Here is a 23,315-nt window from a genome sequence, read left to right on the forward strand (position 1 = left end):
ACCTAATACAAAAGTGGACGAGAAGATGACTGACTAGAAGCAGCTAATGCATTCCACTCTCACAGAGAGGATAAAGAATGGTAAGTAAACACTAGCTCATTGACTAGATTGCCTAGTTGGCTATATTGGGAGTCATCAAGGAAGAAACATGACCCACAGAAAACAGAGAAGGGCAAACAGGACAGCCACCCACTCAGGACTGGCACAGAGCCGGGGGAGCTCCCCAACATGAGGAAATGGTGACTGTGTAAGAGTCCCTGGGGACCCACATTTTTGCCATGGACCTTTGCAACCCTTGGCTTAGGAGATCCCGCATGACTCCCCACACCAGGGCTTCCAGACTCACACGAAGAGCTATGTGGAAACTGGGCAGAGCTGCCACTCAGAAACAGGTGGATTCCCAGGGGCCTTAGACTCCTGAACACCCCAGCACAAGCGGCTGCAGCTCCAACAACAGAGGAGGCCATGCTCCCATAATAAGGTCTAAATCCATGGGACTGAGGAGGAGACAGACTTCAAGCCTTGCCTCCATTACACCTTTCCAGACGAGGTTCACCAGCCAGTGACAGAAGTGCAGCTACCCTAGCCCTGCCTGAGTTCTCTGGCGTAGCAGCCCTGCATTTCCAAGGGATGAATTTCCTAGAGGTAGCCAGCAGGCTCACAGTTCTCGTTCCTGTTGCCCTCAGGCTCAAGAGGGAGCGAAGTGATTAAAGACTAACACAGGCCCCCAGCACAGCACAAGTGCCTTATGGAAAAGGAGCCAGGCTGTTTTCCAAGAAGGTTCCTGCTCCTGCAACTCCTCCCTGGCTACAGTCTATCGACCTGGGATCCCAGCCACCCCACCCTCACCTGATCACTTGGGCCGGAAGAAGCTCTGTACTTCCTGAGATGGAGCTCCCAGAGGTAGGAGGGAGGACCACCATTTTTGCTGCTCCACAGCCTCAGCCCCTGCTGCCCTCAGACTCAGGAGGGAGCAAAGATATTAAGAACTAACATGGGCCCCAAGCACAGTGCAGCTGCCTTATGGAAGAGCAGCCAGAATGTTTTCCACATGAGTCCCTGCCCCTGTTACTCCTCACTGGGCAGAGTCTCTTGACTTGGGCCAACACAACCACCCTGCCCCCACCTGAACACTTTTGCCAGTGGCAGCTCTGCGATTTTCTGGGAAGGAAATCCCAGAGACAATCCACAGCCCCTCTTCCATGGCAACTGCGGTGGTACAGCCCTTACTGCTTTTGAGCTCGGGAAGGAATACAGGGCCTGGTTGCATTACTGGCACCTCCAACATGCTGCAGCCACCATATGGAGATGAGCCAAGTCTCTCTTCTCTGTGAGATCCAAACCCCTACTCTTCACCAGGCAAGGCCTCCAGCTCAGACTACAGAGCAGCTGCCCTACTCCTCACTGAGTATTTCCAGCAGTGTTTCTTGCGGGAGGAGCTTCCAGAGGCAACTGACAGCCACTGCTGCTGCCAGTGCAGCAGTTCTGCCCTTACTGCCCTTGGAATGAGGAAGGAACAAAGGGTCTGAGGCCTTTATTTGTGCCTCCAGCATGCCATGGTTGCCATATGGAAAGAAGCCCAATCTCTCTCCCTGTAGGCACCAAACCCCTGCCCTTCACAAAGGAGAGCCCCCAGCTTGAGTCCAAAGTACAACTGCTCCAGCCCCTGGCTGAACATTCCCACTGGTAGTGGCTCTGTGTTTCTCTTGGATGGAGCTCCCAGAGGCAACTGAAAGCCCTTCTGCCACTGCCAGTGCTGTAATACTGCCCTTACCCCATGGACTGTCATAGGAACAAAGATCCTGGGTTCTTTACTTACACCTCCAGCATGCTGCATCTGCCCTGAAGAGAAGAGGCCATTTTGTTTTCCCCAAGAGCCTACTGCCTACCCTGCTTATCACCAGGCAGGGCCCCCTGGCTTGGGCCCATATTACAGCTGCCTCCAATCAGACTTATTGCTGCAGTTGGTAGTGGCTCTGTGTTTCTCTGAGGTGGAGTCCCAAGGACCATTGCTATTGCCAAGGTCCTTTCCCTTGCTGTCCCAAGCCTGGGCAGGGAACATAAGGCCTGACCTCACCCCAGCACTGAAGTATGCAGCTGGGGAATGCCAACCTGAGATCTGCAGCCAGCAAGAAATAAGCCTACACTCTCACAGCACTGAAAGGGAGCACAGCTACGAATGCTAGGAAATATAGAGGAGCCACATGGCTGAGCAAGAGCCTACTAAATGGCCATTACACTTAGGCACCATCTACTAGATCACAGCCCAAACTTCAACAATAAATATACTTTGCTAGGCTGAGGTGGGCAGATCACGAGGTCAAGAGTCTGAGACCAGCCTGGCCAATATGGTGAAACACCATTTCTACTAAAAATACAAAAATTACCTGGGCATGGTGGTGTGCACCTGTAGTCCCAGCTACTCAGGAGGCTGAGGCAGGAGAATCCCTCAAACCCAGGTGGCAGAGGTTTCAGTGAGCCAAGATTGTGCCATTGCACTCCAGCCTGGGCGACAGAGCAAGACTCCATCTCAAAAAGAAAAAAAGAATTTCAAAATATAATTGGAAGTATAAAAACAGAATAGACCAAGCTGAGGAAAGAGCCTCAGACCTTGAAGACATTCTTCAAACTAACTCAGTCAGACAAAAATGAAGAAAAAATAATCAAAAAACCACCAAGAAACATGGATTATGTAAAGAGACCAAATCTATGACTTACTGATGTTCTTAAAACAAAAGGAGAAAAAACAAGCAACATGGGAAACATATTTACAAATATTATTCATTAAAATCTCCCCAACCTTGCTAGAGAGGGCAACATTCAAATTCAGGAAGTTTGGAGAACCCATGCAAGCTACTATACAGGACAACCATCCCTAAGAAATATAGATATCAGATTCTCCAAGGTTAACATGAAAGAAAAAATATTAAAAAGAGCTAGAGAGAAGATGCAGGTCACATACAAAGGGAACCCCATCAAGTTAATGAAGGAATGTTCAGCAGAAACCTTACAAGTCGGAGGAGATTGGGGGCCTATATTCAGCATTGTTAAAAAAAAATCGCACCAAGAATTTCATATCCAGCCAAACTAACCTTTATAAGCAAAGGAGAAATAAGATCCTTTCCAGACAAGCAAATGTGAAGGGAATTTGTTGCCAACAGACATATCTTACAAGAGGTATTAATATTAAGGGAGTACTAAACAAGGAAATGAATAATTGTTACTAGCCATCTCAAAAACACACTTAAGTACATAAACCATAGACACTATAAAGCAACTACACAATCAAGTCTGCATAACAGCCATGTTACAAAATGATTATGGAATCAAATATACATATATCAATATTAACCTTAAGCATAAATGGGCTAAACACCCCATGTAAATGTCACAGAGTGGCAAGTTGAATGAAAAAAGTAAGACCCAACTTTATGCTGTCTCTAGGAGACCAATCTCACATACAACGACACCTCTAGGCTCAAAGTAAAGGGATTAAAAAAAAAGCTACCAAGCAAACATAAAAATATAGAACAGCGATTGCTATTCTAATTCCTGACAAAAGAGGATTTAAACCAGAAGTGATGGGGAAAAAAAGCCTTGTATAATGATAAAGATTTCAATTCAGCAAGAGGGCTTAACTTTCCTAACTATATGTGCATACAACACAGGAGCAGCCAGATTTATAAAACAAGTTATTAGAGACTTAAAAATAGATTTCAATAACCATACAATAATAGTGGTAGAATTCAACACCTTACTAGAATTGAAGCATTAGAGATAGTGTTAGAGAGATCATTGAGACAGAAAACTAACCAAGATACTCAGGACCTCAAGTCAACACTCAACCAAATGGACCTAACAGATATCTATAGAACTCTTCAGCCAAAAACAAAAGAATATACATTCTTCTCATTTGTATATTGCAGATGCTCTAAATTGACCACACAATTAGCCATAAAACAATCTTCAGGAAATTGAGAAAAAAATACGAAATAATACCAACCACACTGTCACACCACTGAGCAATAAAAATTGAAACCAATACCAAGAAGATCACTCAAAATCATAAAATTACAAGGAAATTAAACAAACACTCCTGAATGACTTGTGAGTAAACAGTTTGTAGCACTAAAACCCACATCAAAAAGTTAGAAAAATCTCAAATCAACAATCTAACATCAAACCTTGAAGATCTAGAAAATCAAAAGCAAACCAACCACAAAGCTAAGATTAGATAAGAAGTAAAGAAAATCGGAGCTGAACTGAATGAAATTGACATGCAAAAAGCCATAGGAAAGACTAGTGATGCCATGAATTTGTTCTTTAAAAAATAAGGAAGATAGATATATTGGTAGCTAGACTCATTTAAAAAGAGAGAGAAAATATCCAAATAAATGCAATCAGAAATGAGAAAAGGGATATTACCACTGATCCCACAGAAATACAACAATCAGAAACTGTTATGAACACCTCTATACACACAAACTGCAAAACCTGGAAGAAATGGATAAATTCCTGGAAAGGTGCAACCTCCCAAGACTGAACCAGGACAAAATTGAAACCTTGAACGGACCAATAACAACTTCTGAAATTGAATCAGTAAGAAAATCTACTAACCAGAAAATGACCGGGCCCAGGTTTTCAGATTCACAGCTGAATCCTATCAGGCATATAAAAAAGAGTTGATACCATTTCTACTGAAAGTATTCCACAAAAATTGAAGAGGTAAGACTCCTCCTTAACTCATTCTGTAAGGCCAACATCATTTTGAAACCCAGATCTGGCAAAGATACAACAATAAAAGAAAACTTCGGGCCGATATAAATGATGATCATAAGATACAAAAATCCTCAACAAAGTCCTAACAAACTGAATCCAGCAGCACATCAAAAAAGTAATTCACCACAATCCAGTAGGGTTTATCCCTGAGATGCAAGGTTGCTTCAATATACAGAAATCAATAAATATGATTAATCACATAAACAGAACTAAAGACAAAAACCTTATGCTCATTTCAATAGAGACAGGAAAGCTTTTGATAAAATTTAGCATGCCTTTCTGTTATAAACCCTCAACAAACTAGGAATCGAAGAAACATCCCTCAAAATAATAAGAGCCATCTATGACAAACCCACAGTTAACATCATTCTGAATGAGCAGATGTTGGAAGTATTCTAATTCAGAACTGGAACAAGGCAAGGATGCCCACTCTTACCACTCCTATTCAATATGGTCCTGAAAGTCTTAACCAGAGCAATCAGGAAAGAGAAAGAAATGAAAACCTCTGAATAAGAAGAGAGGCACTCAAACTACGTCTGTTTGCAGAAGATATCATTTTATACCTTGAAAATCTGTTAGTCTCTGTCCCAAAGCTCCTGGATCTGATAAACAACTTCAGCAAAGTTTTGGGATGCAAAATCAATGTACAAAGATCAGTAACATTTCTATACAGCAATTATGATCAAGATAAGTTCCAAATCAACAACGTAGTTCCATTCACAATAACCACACAAAAATAAAATACCTAGGAATACAGTTAACCCAAGATGTGAAAGATCTCTACAATGGGAATTACAAACCATTGCTGAAAGAAATAAGAGTTCACATAAACAAAAAACATTCCATGCTCATGGATAGGAAGTATCAATATAGTAAAACTGACCATACTGTCCAAACAAATTTTCAATGTTATTCCTATCAAACTACCATTGATAGTTTTCACAGAATTACAAAAAATTATTCTAAAATCCATATGGAACCAGAAAAGAGCCCAAATAGCCAAAGCAATACTGGGCAAAAATAACAAAGCTGGAGGCATTGCATTACCTGACTTCAAACTATACTGCATGGCCACAGTAATCAAAACAGCTTGGTACTGCTACAAAAACAGACACACAAATTGTTGGAACATAATAGAGAGCCCAGAAATAAAGTCACACACCTACAATCATCTGATTTTAAACAAGTGGACAAAAGAAAGCAATGGCAAAGTACTCCCCATTCAATAACTTGTGCTGGGACAACTGGCTAGCCATTATACAGAAGATAGAAACTGGACCCCTTCCTTATACCATGTACAAATATCAACTCAAGATGGATTAAAAGCTTAAATATAAAACCAAAACTATAAAAATCCTTGGAGAAAACGAAGGAAATATTACTCTGGACATAGGCCCTGGCAAAGATTTTATAATAAGGATGCTGAAAGCAATTGCAACAAAAACAAAAATCGACAAATGTGATTAAACTATGGAGCTCCTCTACAGAAATAAAAGAAAAAACTATCAACAGAGTAAATAAAAAATTTACAGAATGGGAGAATATACTTGCAAACTGCGCATCTGATAGAGGTCTAACATCCAGAATCTATAAGGAATTTAAACAACAAGCAAAAAAAAAAAAAAAAAAAAAACTAATTAAAAAGTGGTCAAAGGGCAGTATGGCCATTTTCGCAATATTGATTATTCCTACCTATAAACATGGAATCTTCTTCCATTTGTTTGTGTTTTCTCTGATTTCCTCTATTCCTATTTGAATACGAAATTTATTCCTCTTGCCTGGACAAAACTTCCAATACTATGGTGAGTGGGAGTGGTGAGATAGGGAATCCTTGTCTTGTTCTGGTTTTCAAAGGGAATGTTTCCAGCTTTTGCCCCTTCAGTATATTGGCTGTGGGTTTGTCATACATGGCTTTTATTATTTTGAGGTATGTTCCTTCAATACTGAGTTTATTGAGAGTTTTTAACACAAAGAAATGTTTAATTTTATTGAAAGACTTTTCTGTATTTATTGAGATAATCATGTGGTTTTTTTTTTCTTTAGTTCTATTTATGTGATGAATTACATTTATTGATGTGCCTATGGTGAACCAACCTTGAATTTAGGTGATAAAGCCATCTTGATTGTGGTGGATAAGCCTTTTGATGTGCTGCTGGATTTGGTTTGCCAGGATTTTATTGAGGATTTTTGCATCAATGTTCATCAGAAATTTTTACCTGAAGTTTTCTTTTCTTGCTGTTTCTCTGCCAGGTTTTGGCATCAGGATAATCCTGGTCTCATAAAATGAGTTAGAGAGGAGTCTCTTCTTTTGAAATTGTTTGGAACAGGTTCAATAGAAATGGTACTTTTTTACCACTGATAGAATTCAGCTGTAAACCTGTCTGCTATTTCCATTAAACTACTCATTGCTATTCTTCACAGAATTAGGACAATTTTAAAACTCATATGGATCCAAAAAGCCTGTATAACCAAGAGAATCCTAAGCTAAAGAAATAAAGCTTGAGGCATCACACTACCCAGCTTCAAACTGTACTACAAACTAGGCTACAGTAACCAAAACAGCATGGTACTGGTACAAAAACAGACACATAGACCAATGGAACAAAATAAAGAACTCAGAAATAAGACCACACACCTACAAATGAAGCAGTGTCATTGTTTGGGGTAAGTAGCCAAGGTTCATTGTCTCACACCAAGGAAATCGAGTGCACTGAAACACAAAATGTGAGTTTAGCAGTGGAGGTTTCATAGGCAAAAGAAAGAGAAAGGAGAATAGCTCTCTTTCCTGTGAGAAAGAGGGGTGCCCAAATGGAACTTCCGGCCCACAGTGGAGTGCACAGGCTTTTATAGACAGGCTTGAGGAGGTAGTGTCTGATTTACATAGGGCCCACAGATTGGTTGCACGAGGTGTGACTTTTACATAGTGCATGAGGAAGCTGGCAACCCAACCCTAATCTTTTTATTATGCAAATGGGTCTTTACTTGGCCAGCACCATGTTTTCTGCTCCCTACTGCACACGTGGTTTGCAAGAAGAGAATATGAAGCCACCATGGTAGACATTCCTAGTCCCCATGTAGCCCCTTTCGTATTGGCATAGCTGACAGCATTCATCCATGCAAGCTTATAGCTCTCCTTTGTATGACTGCAGCTGGATTTTACAGGCTACTCTTTGTTAGAAAAGAAAATAATTTGGGGGCTGCTTTTTTTTTTTTTTTTTTTGAGACAGGGTCTCGCTCTATCGCCCAGGCTAGAGTGCAGTGGCGTGATCTCAGCTCACTGCAAACTCTGCCTCCTGGGTTCATGCCATTCTCCTGCCTCAGCCTCCCCAGAAGCTGACTGGGGCTGCTTTTTATCAAAAGGAAAACCTTGCTGAGGACTTCCGTACCTTCACTAACTGCCTACATAATTTCTTTTTAGCTCATATATAAATCCTCCCTCAGGAGTGGTAACCTTAACTGCTGTTAGAGGGTGGTAGATGATGACCCTTTCTGGCTACTTCTGCTAAAAAAGGGCATCATATAGGGAATAGAAGCTAGGGCTCCCCCTGGGGTTGATCTAAGGGTCCTCAGAAGAAAAGCATGTCCATGCCTGATTCTATCTGCAGCATCATTTGGAGATTTATTGTTTCTAGGCAAGGAGATAAATTTTAATTTGAATGCTATGAGTATTAAGATTACCACTAGTAGTGGGGGTACTATAGGCTACAACCATGACAGTAGAGTTTGATACCTATCGGCCATTCCGACGGGTTATAATACCAGTTTGCCTCCACCAGATGTAGTCGTATTTTACCAGAAGCATTGATATGAAAGCAATGTTTTTCTTTGAGAAAAACACATATTTTCCCCTTGACTTGCCATTAGGTGGTAATTTTAGGTCTAAGTCATCTTTAATAACTTGTTATAAGTTTGGGAGAAATACGTTATTGGGTGGCTAGAGTAACTTTAGTGTTAACCATGGCTAAATCTTTCCTGCAGTTATGAGTTCTTTCACAACTTCCACAGACCATCTAAACATGCTTTAACTTTCTGACTTGTCATAAACATTCCTCTTTTCAGTCAATCAGTTATTCTCTTTAGGACCCAAATTTACTATACGAGATCCTTTCTTATATAAAATCTCTTTTCTTTTTAACTTTCTTTGCATTGGTAGGGTGTAACATATTATGAAACCAAATAAAAATTCCTAGCAGACTCAGTGATTATAAAACTTTCATGCTTACTTCCTGTTGGTAATTATTATTCCTGCTATAAAAAAATTAAGCAAAATACTACAGCAATGGAAACTTTCTGTCTGGTATTCCAGTTAGAAAGTGCTACCATGTATAGCACTATTGCAAATAGTAGAGTGAGTATAACAATTCCCACAAGTGTGTTGTAGCAGATAATTTCCACCAAAAATTTTACTCTCTAGGACATAACATTTGCCTTTAGGGGTCTATGAAGTTGCAAATGCAACTCCATGAATAATTAAATCAATGAAGTTACAAATGCAATCCCATGAATAATTAAAATCTCCCTGCAGGTATGCCTCAAAAAGAAGTTCTAATATCTGATGGCAAATCTCAAGAGGAAAAATAGAAATGACTGAAAGTATCTGGTAAGGTAAAAATAGGACTGAGTAAGATGACTAACCATTACTCATTTAATTATCTTTTATGATTTTCAGCTTAAGGTCTATTTCTTCACACTGATATTTAACATGTTCCTCTGGGCTGTTAGGGATTGCTCTCTCAGCTTTCCAGGTTTTGATTCAAATGTGATGTATCCAGGAATTGATACCTGTAACTTTTACCACTGAGGGGGTCGAAAGAAGGCCAGTTCAAGACTCTTCCTAGCTTGGGCTCAGGGAGGGAGAGAAGGGAGAGCTTTTACCAATACTAAATCTGGGTTAAATAAAGGTGGTTCTATTTCTTTGGGTTGTGCTTCTGCTAGTTCAGTTAATTCCTGTTGAATGTGAGCCAGAGAGGGAACATGCTTTACCAATTCGGATGTCCTCTGGTCTCATAAGAAATCACTGGTAAGGAAAGGCCACTCCAACAGCATCTTGAAAGGGCTCATACCTAACTTTGAAGGAGTGTATTTTTACTTGCAGTAAAGCCATGGGAAGAAGAGTGACCCAAGAAAGATTAGTATTTTGGGACAGCTTTCTGATATGTCTTATTTGTCTTCTCTACTTTTCCTGATGACTAGAATCTCTAAGTGCAGTGGATACTGTATGCCTAGTGCATTTGACACCACCTTGTGACAACTGCCTTAAATGAGGGGCTATTGTAATTTTGGAGGTACTTAGGTAGACCAAAATGGGGAAATTTTTCATCAATTAACACTTTTATTACTGTAGAGATTTTTTCTATATGGCAAGGAAATGCTTCTACCCAGTTAGTGAAAGTGTCTACCCCTATCAGCAGGTATTGGATACACTTCTTCTTTGGTATGTGGTTGAAGTTTATCTGCCAGTCCTCCCAAAGATAGCTTCTTATCTTTTGGGTTTGAGAAGTAAGGAGCTATCTGTTTAGGGGATTATTTTTAAGACAGACTTCACAGTCATTAACAACCTGTTTGACTGTTCTTAATAACATAATGAAACCCCGTCTCTACTAAAAATACTAAAAATTAGCCAGGTGTGGTGGCACGTGCCTGTAATCCTAGCTACTCAGGAGGCTGAGGAAGCAGAATCACTTGAATGTGGGAGGTGGAGGTTGCAGTGAGCCGAGATCGCACCATTGCACTCCAGCCTGGGCAACAAGAGTGAAACTCTGTCTCAAAAAAAAAAAAAAAAAAACCGTTAAGAAGTGGGTAAAGGACATTAATGGACACTTCCCAAAAGAAGACACTCATGCAGCCAACAAACAAATGAAAAAAAAAAAAAACTCAACAAAACTGACAATTAGAGAAATGCAAATCAAACCACAATGAGATACCATCTCACACCAGGCGGAATGGCAATTATTAAAGAGTCAAGAAACAACAGATGCTGGCAAGGTTGTGGAGAAAAAGCAACACTTTTACACTGTTAGTGGGAGTGTAAATTAGTTCAACCATTGTGGAAGACAGTGTGGCAGTTCCTCAAAGTTCTAGGAGCAGAAATACCATTTGACCCAGCAATCCCGTTACTGGGTATATACCCAAAGGAATATAAATAATTCCCTTATAAAGATATTTGCATGAATATGTTCATGGCAGCACTATTCACAACAGCAAAGACATGGAATCAACCGAGATGCTCATCAATGACAGACTGGATAAAGAAGATGTGGTACATATACACCATGGCATACTATGCAGCCATAAAAAGGAATGAGATCATGTCCTTTACAGGGACATATATGGAGCTAGAAGCTGTTTTCCTCAGCAAATGAACACAGGAGCATAAAACCAAACAACACATGTTCTCACTTATAAATGGGAGCTGAATTATGAGAACACTTGGACATATGGGTGGGGAACAACACCCACTGGGGCCTGTCATTGGGGCAGGGGATGGGAGAGCATCAGGAAGAATAGCTAATGGATCCTGGCTTTAATACCTAGGTGATGGGTTGATCTGTGCAGCAAATCACCATGGTACACATTTACCCATGTAACAAACCTGCACGTCCTGCACAGGTACCCTGGAAATTAAAATAAGTTTGATAAAAAAATAAAATATTAAAAGAAGGCAAAGGACTTGAACAGACACGCTTCAAAAGAAGATGTATATGCAGACCAGAAGGATATGAAAAACCACTCAACATCACTAATCATTAGAGAAATACAAATCAAAACTATAATTAGATAACATCTCACAACAGTAAAAATAGCTATTATTAAAAAGTAGAAAAATAACAGATGCTGGCAAGGCCATGGAGAAAGGGGAACACTTGCACACCACTGGTGGGAAAGAAAATTAGTTCTGCCACTGTGGAAAGCAGTTTGGAAATTTTTCAAAGAACTTAAAACAGAATAACCATTTGACCCAACAATCCCATTGTTGGGTATATATTCAAGGAAAAAAACATATTCCACCATAAAGACACAGGCATGGGTATGTTCATTGCAGCACTATTCACAATAGCAAAAACATGTAACCAACCTGGATGCCCATCAATAATATACTGGATAAAGGAAATGTGGTACGTATACATCATAGAATACTACATGGCCATAAAAAAAACAAGATCCATGTCATGACATGGATGGTGTGAGAAGCCCTTATCCTAAGTGAATTAACACAGAAACCAAAAAAAAAAGAAAAGAAATAAGGCATGTTCTCACTTATAAGTGGGAGCTAAACATTGAGTACACATGGACACAGAGAAGGGAATAGTAGATACTGAGGCCTACTTGAGGTAGAGGGTAGGAGGAGGGTGAGGATCCAAAAACTGCTTATGGTACTAGGGTACTATGCTTATTACCTAGGTGACAAAACAATATGTACGGCAAACTCACATATGTGCAATTTATCCATAGATCAAACCTGCACATGTACTTGTGAAACAAAAATAAATGAAGTGGGTGAGGATTCAAAATTTAATGATAAAGAGGTGAAGCTGGGAGGAGGAAAAGCCAATAAGTAAAAATATATTAAAACAAAATAACACCAGAAAAAATTAATGAAAAAGGTGATTAAGGCAGAGGCAGAACAAATAATGACTATAAGTAAAAGAAAAACCTGTTCCTCATTTAGTCCCAAGTGTGTTTAAAATAAATTGCTATTGTTCCTCCTTCTTATTATAAAATACAGAAACAAGGAAATGGCTGTCTTAATGTTTATGTCTTCCATTGCTCTTAAAATAAGAACCAGAACAAGTTACAAGGCCAGCATGACTCTACATCAACTGAACTTTACCTAGCTTCATCTCTGTAGCCTCATCCTCAACCCAGTTCCCTTGTTTCTGTGCTCTGACAATGACGGTTTAGTTTTATCTCCTAAAGTATACCATATATCCTTTTTGACTTAGGAACTTTGAACATATTACCTCTGCCTGGCATTCTTCTGTTCCTCACTTCACATATTCCAGTTAACTCCAAATTGTTCTTAAACTTCAGCTTCATATTTATTTTCTGAATGTAATATTTTGACCTATAAGTAGTCACATCATTCTGTTAACCATTCTCACAGCAAATTGTAACTTTCGCTCATAATATTCAGTTGCAATTTGACACTTAATTGTATGATTCTCAAAGATTCTAAGAATCTAAGCTTCTCTAAGATTGACCATGTATACAATATGCTATAATATACATATATACGTTTTCTAAGGGATATATATATATTCTAAGATATATATATATTATATCTTTCTGTGTGTGTCTATTATCTATCTATCTCTTCCTGTATATTCATCTTTACACAATAGTATGACAATAGTGTATATAGTATGACAATAGTATGCAATAACAGGAACCATTCTGCTTTTTCCTTACCATTATTTTCTTAATATATAGCCCAGTGAGTGTCCAGTTCTCAAATTTGTGTTGAATAAATGTCTTTTCCACAAATACTTGTCAGATTTATTTAAAAAAAGAACAAAAAACTAGCAAGAGATCTACAACTTGAAGCTTATGTTTCAATTTCCTTCCAAAAATGCCTTCATTCTCTATTAAATGTGTACATAAATTTTAATTTACTTTTGTTATGATATTGGTATAATAATGCAAACTGATCCTATATAGACAGGGTTTGGCTCTGGGTAACAAGAAACACTTTAGCTATTTTAAGCACAAACAAATTTGGTTCTGGGAATCTGGTGTTTACAAATTGTTGGTAGGATTGGAGCAGCAGGTCTTAGAGTCAACTTTCATATCTGTTAAATTAAATAAGCAGGAGGCCATTAGCCTGAGGCTGGCTCTGTACTTTGAGTTTCCACATAACAGACAGCTACCTAACTTAGTATGTAAACAAACCAAAACTGAACTAGGAGTATATGTTTCATAACAAATGGCTGCGTTTCAATCACAAAGAGCCAAGCTTCAGCCAATCACCAGAAGCCAACTGATCAGACCATGCCCAAATAAGGCAGATGCCTCAGTGTAGCCAGTCAGGTGCTTCCTCTACTTTGCTTCCATTTTCAGCCTTTAAAGCTTGTTGCTCTTGCTGCTGAGTGGAGCTCTCTGAACATTTTCTTGTTTTGAGCACTGCTGGAATCATAAGTCATTGTTCTTGGATCAAATAAACTCTGTTCAATTTAATTTGTCTAAAGTTTTCCTTTTAACAGATCTTATCTCAGAAGAGGCTCAGGTAGAAAACAGCTGTGTTTGCCACAGCCAGGAAGTTACTAATCCATACGCTTGTTCCAAAGTTACACCAACTTAACCAGGCCCTGAAGATCAGATGTCCCCCCACTTCCTTGGCTCGCAGGCACTCTGCACCTGCAAAATATGTTAGATCTGCCACCTCTTTTCGCACTGAAATGAGTTCCTCATTCAGATTTCTCACAAGGCTCTGAGAAATGTAGATGCAGCAGAAAGTTTTCCAACCTCTGCTCTACAGGCAAGGCACCTGGGAAGCAGAATGTAGTAGACACTGTGTGATCTGAGTATACCTTGTTTTGATTTGAGTTTGCTTGAACAGCAAAAAAACAATTTGCCAATTGTACAACTTTTTTAAAAGATAAAGATAGTTTTACAAACAGGCTAATTATTTTTTTACATATTCCAGGAAGGAATATTTGTGCTATCTCTTAATTAATGCAGACAGATACTTGTATTTTCCACTTTGCCTCTTCAATCACAAACTCACACTTATCATTTTCTTCTGTTATCCCCACACATACACCTAAATTTAGTTATGTGATTAAGAGAAAAGTATGCTGTCCTTAATTACAGAGATTTAAAGCCTCTTTTATTTTGTAAATATAAAAACAGAAGTTACTTTCTTTTCTCCTTCTCTCTCCCTTATTTTTTCATTGTTTCATTTTTCCTTTCTTTCTCCAGCAAACATTAATTTCTATGACTGGAGACCTTTGCTAGGGAATGGAAATATAAAAAGGAAAAAGACCTACATCATTATATTTTTCTACAATTTAGTCTAATTGAGAGGAAAGATTTTAAAAGTATGCAAAAATGAGATTGGTGTTACATATAAGAAAAGTGCAAAACAACTATCTGTCAGATTTCAATCAGCAAAACAACATTCCTTCCAACTAATTCAAAAGAGGAGATTTTATATGGGGAATTGGTCACAAATGTAGTAGGAAAGTATAGGAAAGGCAGAAATGGAACTGTGAATAAGCCTAAGATGAGCCACAGCAGGAAACTGCTATTACTCTTCATATTGGAGAGACTGACTAATAGAGCAATGGGAATTGTAGGAACCCATTGGAAGGGCCGCCTGGTGGGAATTGTATTCTTGCACAAGACATGTTCACTGGCAAAAATATTTGTCAGGACAGAGAGAAAGAGGAAGAGTAAACCCTTCTTCCCATCCTCCAAATTTCCTCTAAAGGCCCTAACGACCAAACCCAACTGGTAGACTTTTGAAAAAGAAATATGGAAAACATAACTTCAATATTGAGGCCATGAAATATGCAATTGAACATGAGAAGGACAGGGAGTAGCTCTGAGAAGAAAGATACACATACACAAAATACTACGAGAGCCTCTGACTGGTGTAGGGGTATTTAGGAAAGAGTTGGGGAAAAATGTGTTAGGCAGAGAGAACAGTATATCTAAATGCTTTAGAGTGGAGAAAAGTTTCTGATCTCTCTACTTGTAAATCTCATTTCAGATAAAATACACAGTAAATTGAAAATAATGTGAAACCAGTTAACTTTCTTGTAATGCATACTTATCCACTTTCTTAATCATACTAACACTGAGATTATTTTCTTATCAGACTCTAATCAAAGAAAAGAGGAACAAAGTGAGAGAGAAGAAAAAGCCTGCAAACCTCTTTTCAAGTTTACTTAAGATATATATTAACCTATATGTGCATATAGAACATACTTTTTAAAGATATTTTTGTGTTAATAAATCTTTACGAATGCATGATAGTCATTTTTAAATAGTCTCTAATGTTGTCTTTATGAAATCTAGTTATTCTCAATTTTTGTTAATACATTTCAATGATTTCCCTCAGGAAATCGAGGCTAATTAAAATGCAATAACCTATTCTGTCGATTTCGTTCTTACTACAGTTCGTTTTTACATGCCCTCACAAACATAGGTAGTGAAAAATATGGGGAAGTGGCTTTCATAGTAAATAGCAAATATCATAAGAATAGACAATTTAGAACATCAATCGTTCTCTATTAAAGAAATCACAAATCCCAGCTCCCAGATACAGTGGTAGTTAATTACATGGTTTTAGCACAATTTCTCAAAGTCTTTTCAGCTATCATACATGCATTGTGGGACTTTAGGTACATAATATAAAACTATTAATAGGAATAATAAGTATACATTAATATATGGTTAGAAGATGGGACCACTTTTCTCATTTCAACATGAGCTTTTATTGCATATGATTGGTACAAAATTTTTATAAATTACTTTCTCTTTTACTAGCTTTAATGTCAAAGTTTGGGTGACCTACTCAGAACTTGAACAAAGGACTCAGTACAGTCCACAGCACTTGACTGTGTTGGCGAAAATTGTTCTTTTCATGAACAATATTCATGTTTGATGCTCAAAGCTCAAGGCAATCAGCACATCTCTCAAGAACTCTATCAAAGTCACTCAATTGCTCTTTCTCTAAAGAGAAAACTGTAAAAAGTCACTTAGCTTCTCTCCCACCAGTAAAAGGGAGCGTTTATCTAGATGTCACTTTTATCAGCTTTAAAAGATATCAGAATATGGGTGAATTGAACATTGTTCCCAACAACACTGAAGAAGTATTTCTTCTTAGGAATTTTATCATGACTGGAAAAAAATGACAATAAACATAAATCCTGCATGCCAAATTGAGCCCACTTACTACAAAAAAAAGAATATATAACCTTTAGATTAGGAGAAAACCATTTAATATTTGTGCCCAGTGATGGTTAGGATATATAAAAACTGGTACTTTAGGTTACAGTATATAAAAACTGGTACTTTAGGTTACAGTATATAAAAACTGGTACTTTAGGTTACAGTATATAAAAACTGGTACTTGTTATTTTAAACTAGAAGAAACTGGTTTCTTCTAGTTTAAAGTAGTTTCTTCTAGTTAAACTTTCTTCTAATTTAAAATTGCAAACAAGCAAACAAAGCAAAAAAAAAAAAAACGTGTAGGGAAATGTAAACACAAGGAAAATATTTATCCTGGAGATGCATCCTAGGAAAATTGAAAAACTGAAAACAAAATTTGTGAATAATAATTGAGGTGAGGGGAGCTATTTTCTTTTTTGTTGTTGTTGTTGTTTTGTTTTGTTTTGTTTTGTTTTTGAAAAAGAGTTTTATTCTTGTTGCCCAGGCTGGGGTGCAATGATACGATCTCAGCTCACTGTAACCTCCACCTCCTGGGCTTAAGCGATTCTCCTGCCTCAGCCTCCCAAGTAGCTGGGATTACAGGCACCCACCATTACGCCCAGCTAATTTTTCTGTATTTTTAGTAGAGATGGGGTTTCACCATATTGGCCAGGCTGGTCTCGAACTCCTGACCTTAGGTGATCCACCTGCATCGGCATCCCAAAGTGTGAGCCACGACCCCCAGCCGAGGGGAGCTACTTTCATAGTGTTTTGGGTTATGTTGTTGCTTTTACTTCTATACTGAAGTATAAAAACATACATGAAAATGCACAGATCTTAAGTATACAGCTTGATAACTTCTCACATATATGCATACTCATGTAGCTACCAGTCATTAAGATTAAAAAAAAAATTCCAGCAAGCCAAAGTCCCCCTCATTCACTTTACCAGTCAGTAACCCATCCTCAGAGTTAGCCATTGTTCTTATTATCATCACCAAAGATCAGTTTTCTTTGTTCTCTAACTTCTTATAAATGTACAGTTTATATATTAATTATTTCAGTCAATATTACATCTGTAGGTTTCATTCATATTTTGTATGAATACAGCAGGTTTGTTCTTTTCAATTGTATTAAGTATACTGTTTGCTGAATATCCAATTTATTTATACATTTACACATTTATTTATACATTTACAGTTTATGAAAATGTGTACCTTCAGTTGAGGCATGCAGTTATTTTTAACAGATTATAAAATTTAAAATCTAAATTGCTAAGTTAAATGTACCTCATAACTACAACTGTATGAAAATTATGTGCTCTGATAAAAAGAAACCAGAAGATTACATATAAAAATGAAATCAATTAATGTGTTTGTATGATTGGGAAATATATAGTAAGTCATTCAATAATTATGTCCATTTTTAACATGTAATCAACTTTGTTGAGGTAAAATTTATATATAATAAAATTTATCCATTTACAGTATGTAGGTCAAAAGGTGCAGCAAATGTTCAACAATCAAAGTTTAAAACATTTCAATCAACTCAAATTTCTCCATTTCCCTTTCAATAAATCTCATTCTCACTTTTTGATCAATACAAACTCTGATCTGCATCACTATTGTTCAGTTTGCTGATTGTAAAATGTTATATAAATGTCTAATGTATTTAATTCAGTATGTTTTTGAGGTTCATGCATGTTGTTGCATATATTAATGATGGGCTCCTCCGTTCTGTTACTGTCTAGTAGTCCATTTCACTGAATCAATAACAATTTATTCATTGTCAGTGTATAAAGTATTCTTTGATATGGCTTTAGTGTATACATTGTAATTAATCTTTCAGAAGCTTACACTTGTCTAGATTTGGTGATATATTACAAAAAATATCTACCATCATATTAAAAGACTTAAAATACTGCCTATTCTACCCACTAAATAGCTGTGTGGGGTTTGATGTTTTTCACATAATTCAATCAAAATATATTTCAATAGCTTGAAGACAGAACAGATATGGTTCTCCTGTTAAGCTAGACAATAAGGGTTTTTCAAAAATGTAAATCAATGCTACTCTTTTCACTATATTTTGTTTGAAAAAATATAGTTATTTTAAAAAACAAATTTTATTTAACCTATCATGGATTAATTTGATTTTAAAATAGATTAATAAATATAACTTTTAATTTACCAGCTTTAATTTTCCATATGGTATCACCACATAAACAGCAGAAAATAATCAGTTTAGGATTTCCATAAGTATTTAAAAGTGCAAAGGAGTCCTGAGACTAAAATATTTGAGAACCTTATATTAATGTACTTTATAGTAATTCTTGAAAACAGATAATGTAAATTCTTTAATGTTTCCCTTTTAAAGATTGTCTTGCTCTCATTATAGGTTGTTTGTTTTTTCTTGTACATTTGTTTAAGTTCCTAGTTGATTCTGGATATTAGACCTTGTCAAATGGGTAGCTTACAAAAAATTTATCCCATTCTGTAGGTTGCCTGTTCACTCTGATGCTAGTTTCTTTTGCTGTGCGGAAGCTCTTTAGTTTAATTAGATCCCATTCGTCAATTTTGACTTTTGTTGAAATTGCTTTTGGTGTTTTCTCTGGTATGATCTCTTATTTCATTTGTGATACTGCTAATTTTATCTTATCTCTTACTTTTTTGATCAGCTAGTTAGACCTATATTAACTTATCATCTTTAAAAAAACAACTTTTTGTTTTACAAATTTTCATTATTTTGAATCCTTGTTTTATTTTGATTTCCACTTATTCTATCTTTCCTTTAACTTACTTTGAATTTGATTTGCTCTCTTTTTCAAATTTCTTAAAATAAATGCTGAAGTCATTGTTTTGAGATGTTCTCTTTTTCTTATATGAGCATCTAGCACAACAATTTTCTTCCTACATTGTTTCAGCTGCATCCACAAATCTTGATAGATGGTATTTTCATTCTCTTTCAGCAAAAAAAAAAAAAATTCCAATTTAACTTGTGATTTATTCCTTGCTATTTAAAATATATATAATTTTTAATTTCCCTTCAGACTTCCTCTTTTTTAAATGTATCATAAATCCCTGCATGTTCAGGGATTCTCCTCTATTTTGTTATTGGGTGATTATGTATATCATGAAATTGATTCATGTTGTTGTCCAGCTTTCTATATTCTTGCTGATTTTCTGTCTGTTAGCTCCATCAGTTGCTTAAAGGAAGTTGTTGGAATCATCAACTACAATTATAGATTTGCCAGTTTCTCCTTTCCTTTCTATTTACTTTCATTTTATGCATTTTGAGACTCTGATGTTCAATGTATAAACATTTAGAATCATTATGTCTTCAGGGTAGATTTTTTTATCATTATAAAACGTTATTTGTGGTCTTCAGTACTTTTCTCTGCTCTGAATTCTACTTTATCAGATGGTAACATAGCCCCTCCTGTGTTTTTTATTAATATTTGCTAGATATGTTTTTTCAACTTACCAAACTAATTGAATTTAAAGTGACTTTGTTGTAAACAGCATATGATTGGGTCATGTGTTTTGTTTTATACTCTGTCAACTCTGTCTTTTGGTTGATGTATTAATGTAATTTATATGGAAAGTAATTATTGATATGTTAGTGCTTTAAGCCTACCTTTTTTATTTTAAACTTTTCTCTGCTTCCTCAGGTTCTCATTTTTGTTTTTATTTTCTTACTTTCATACAAGTTACATGAGCTTATTTTGAGGATTCCATCTTGATTTTTTTATTGTGCTTCTGAATGTGTACCTTTGTATACTCTTGTTTTTACAGTCATTGCTCCTGGTATTCTGATATAAATGTGTGATTTATCAGTCCAGTTGTATTAAAATTTTACTACTTTGAGTCAAGTGTAGAAAGTTACTTCCATTTAGCTCTTTTCAACATTTTGCTTTTAAATACAATCACCGTGAGTATTAGGTGGTATTGCAAGTTTTGTTTCTATTATCAAATATGACTTACAAAAGACGTTTGAAAAGGATTGTCTATTTCATGCTCTTATATTACTGCTCTTTTCATCATTCCTTCTTTCTTTCTGACACTTCAATATTATTTCTTTTGTCATTTCCTTTTTCTTTAAAGAGCTTCCTTTAGCCCATACGTAGATATGCTATTGACAAGGGTGTCTTTATTTCTCATGGATTCTTTAAGGATAGTTTCATCGAACAGAATTTGTAATTGATAATTCTTTTCTTTCAGTATTAAAAAAGATATTGACATTTTCTTTTGCTCTCCATAGTTTCTGATAAGAAATTCACTGTCTTTTGAATTATTTTCTTGCTAATGGCAATATGACATTTCTTTCTGGATGTTTTGAAGATTTTTTTCTTTGTCTTTAGTATTCAGCAGTATAATAATATGTCTTGTCTTGAATTTCTTTGGGTTTATCTGCTGGTGGTTTTCTTAATTTGATGTATTCGTATCTTGTATCTTTCATTAAATTTGGAAAGGTTTTAGCCATTATTTTTTATATTATTAATTTCAACACCATCTTCTTTCTCCTCTCCTTGTAACACACCTATAATATGAATGTTGATCTTTAGGGTTTTTTTCCGACAGGTCCCTAAAATGCTATTAATTTTTAAAATAAATTTTATTGTATACATTTTAGGTATACAACATAATGTTATAAGACACATAGTGTGTGTGTGTGTGTGTGTATATATATATAAAATAATATGAATACTATGGTAAAACAAATTAACATGTCCATCATCTCACATAGTTATCAATTTTCCCCCCTGTGGCAAGATAAGCTATAATCTACTCATTTAGCAAAATTCCTGAATATAATATACTAATTTATAATCTTAATATTATACATTAGATGAATCTATCTAAACAAAGGTATTTATTTTCCTAAGTCCAAGTTACTCCCTCTGAAATAAGGAGATAATAATTATGTCTATTTTTAAAGATTATTTTATAATCAAAATAATATAACCCAATTTAAAATACAATGTCTGGCACAAAGTAAGTATTAAATGCACATTAGTTGATTACTATTACTGTTACTATTTACTTCCATACATCACGCTGTTTTAAGTTTCCTGAGTGTGGTGATATGTGCAGTGAGAACTTTAAACATTTCGAATTCTCAAAAAGGTGGGCAACAGTAATGACCTTACCATTTCTAAAGGTTGTTATCACTGGGAAATGAAGGCAATATTGCCGTTGGTGTTTTTATGTCAACAAATAAACTTTATTCTTCTGAGGGTGACCAGGACATATAATCCAGTGTCTCAGGTTGGTGTAGGTTTTCAGTGACTTTTTAGAAAAGCAAAGGTCTACCTTTTATTAGGAAAATTGATCTTGGATCTTAAAGGTCAACAAAGTAAAGACTTGACTTTAGTTGCTAAGAATCCCACAAAATAAGCTGCATGTAAGATACTGTATCTACTTTATGAGTTAACCCCATCTAGATTTGAACCTGTGATTTCTGAGAGCCTGTGCACTTTAAGTCCAAACACTTCCTTTCAACTATGAAGAACGACATTTTAAAATTACAAAACACACTTTAAGGAATGGCTTTCTTAAATTAACTACATTCAACAAGAGAGGGTAAAAGTGACTGTGCTGCAAGGCAGGTGGTAGTGTAGAATTTACAGGTGCAGGCCCATGGTGCCATTCCCTTCAGCTAGAGAAGACATGAATGCGCCTGACATTCTGGCATCTAGCCAAGATCAAGAGCACTTTGCTGTCACATTCAACTTGTTCAGTTCATGCACATTTCTCTAATGCTTTACAAAAATAAAAATTTAATACAGAGAATTCAGTGAAAGATGGCAAAATAAATTCACATTTTCTTAGCTTTCCTGCCTAAAACCTACTGAAGTGAATAAAAATAGAGACAAAATCTACCTCTATGCTTAAGAACTGCCATAACCTCATAGAGTCAACTCAGAAGTGTATCAGTCAGCTACAAAAAATTTGGACCAAATTGAAAGACTCTGGATATTGGTAGACATATCTTCATTAGGGAAGAATGGATGGTATAGTAGTTAAGAAAGGGAGTTATAAAGCGGTCTACTAAGAACTCCTAGCTGGAGAGATGAGACTGTGGATTGAACCGGTTACAGGAGAAAAAAGGAAAACATCTTGTACAATTAATTCTATGACAATAAAATAGCAAGTTGAAGGAAGATATATTTAATATATAAACTTCCTAGACAAGTAATATTATTTTTTCAGTGGATTTTCTCCCCTCAAGGAAAACCCTGGTATAAAAGAAACTGTACACTGTAACTTCTGACCAAAATAACATCAGCAAAGAGAAATGTTTACATATCTGTAGAGATCTGAACTTTCATTTGGGTGTTCAACTCTCTGCCAGTCACAGGAGTGAGAAAAGTGGTAGAAGCCCATTTGGTTACAGTATTCAATAAATGTAAAGAGAAATTGCTTGATGATAAAATTCACTAGCAGTCTCAGCTTCTTTTCTGTACTCTTCAATCAAATAAATGGCTAAACAATGTATACAACCCACCAATTATCATACTTAAAATTTAATTCCGTTAAGACTAAAGGACACTTCTGAGAGAGGGAGACAAAGAAGAGGAATTGGGAAACAGAAATAATAGTTTTTTAAAAAACAGCTCACATTACTAACATCATCTTATACAGAGAGTGAGTTCTGTTTGGA

The sequence above is a fragment of the Pan paniscus genome, chromosome 7, assembly GCF_029289425.2.
Source record: "Pan paniscus chromosome 7, NHGRI_mPanPan1-v2.0_pri, whole genome shotgun sequence".
Classification (NCBI taxonomy): Eukaryota; Metazoa; Chordata; class Mammalia; order Primates; family Hominidae; genus Pan; species Pan paniscus.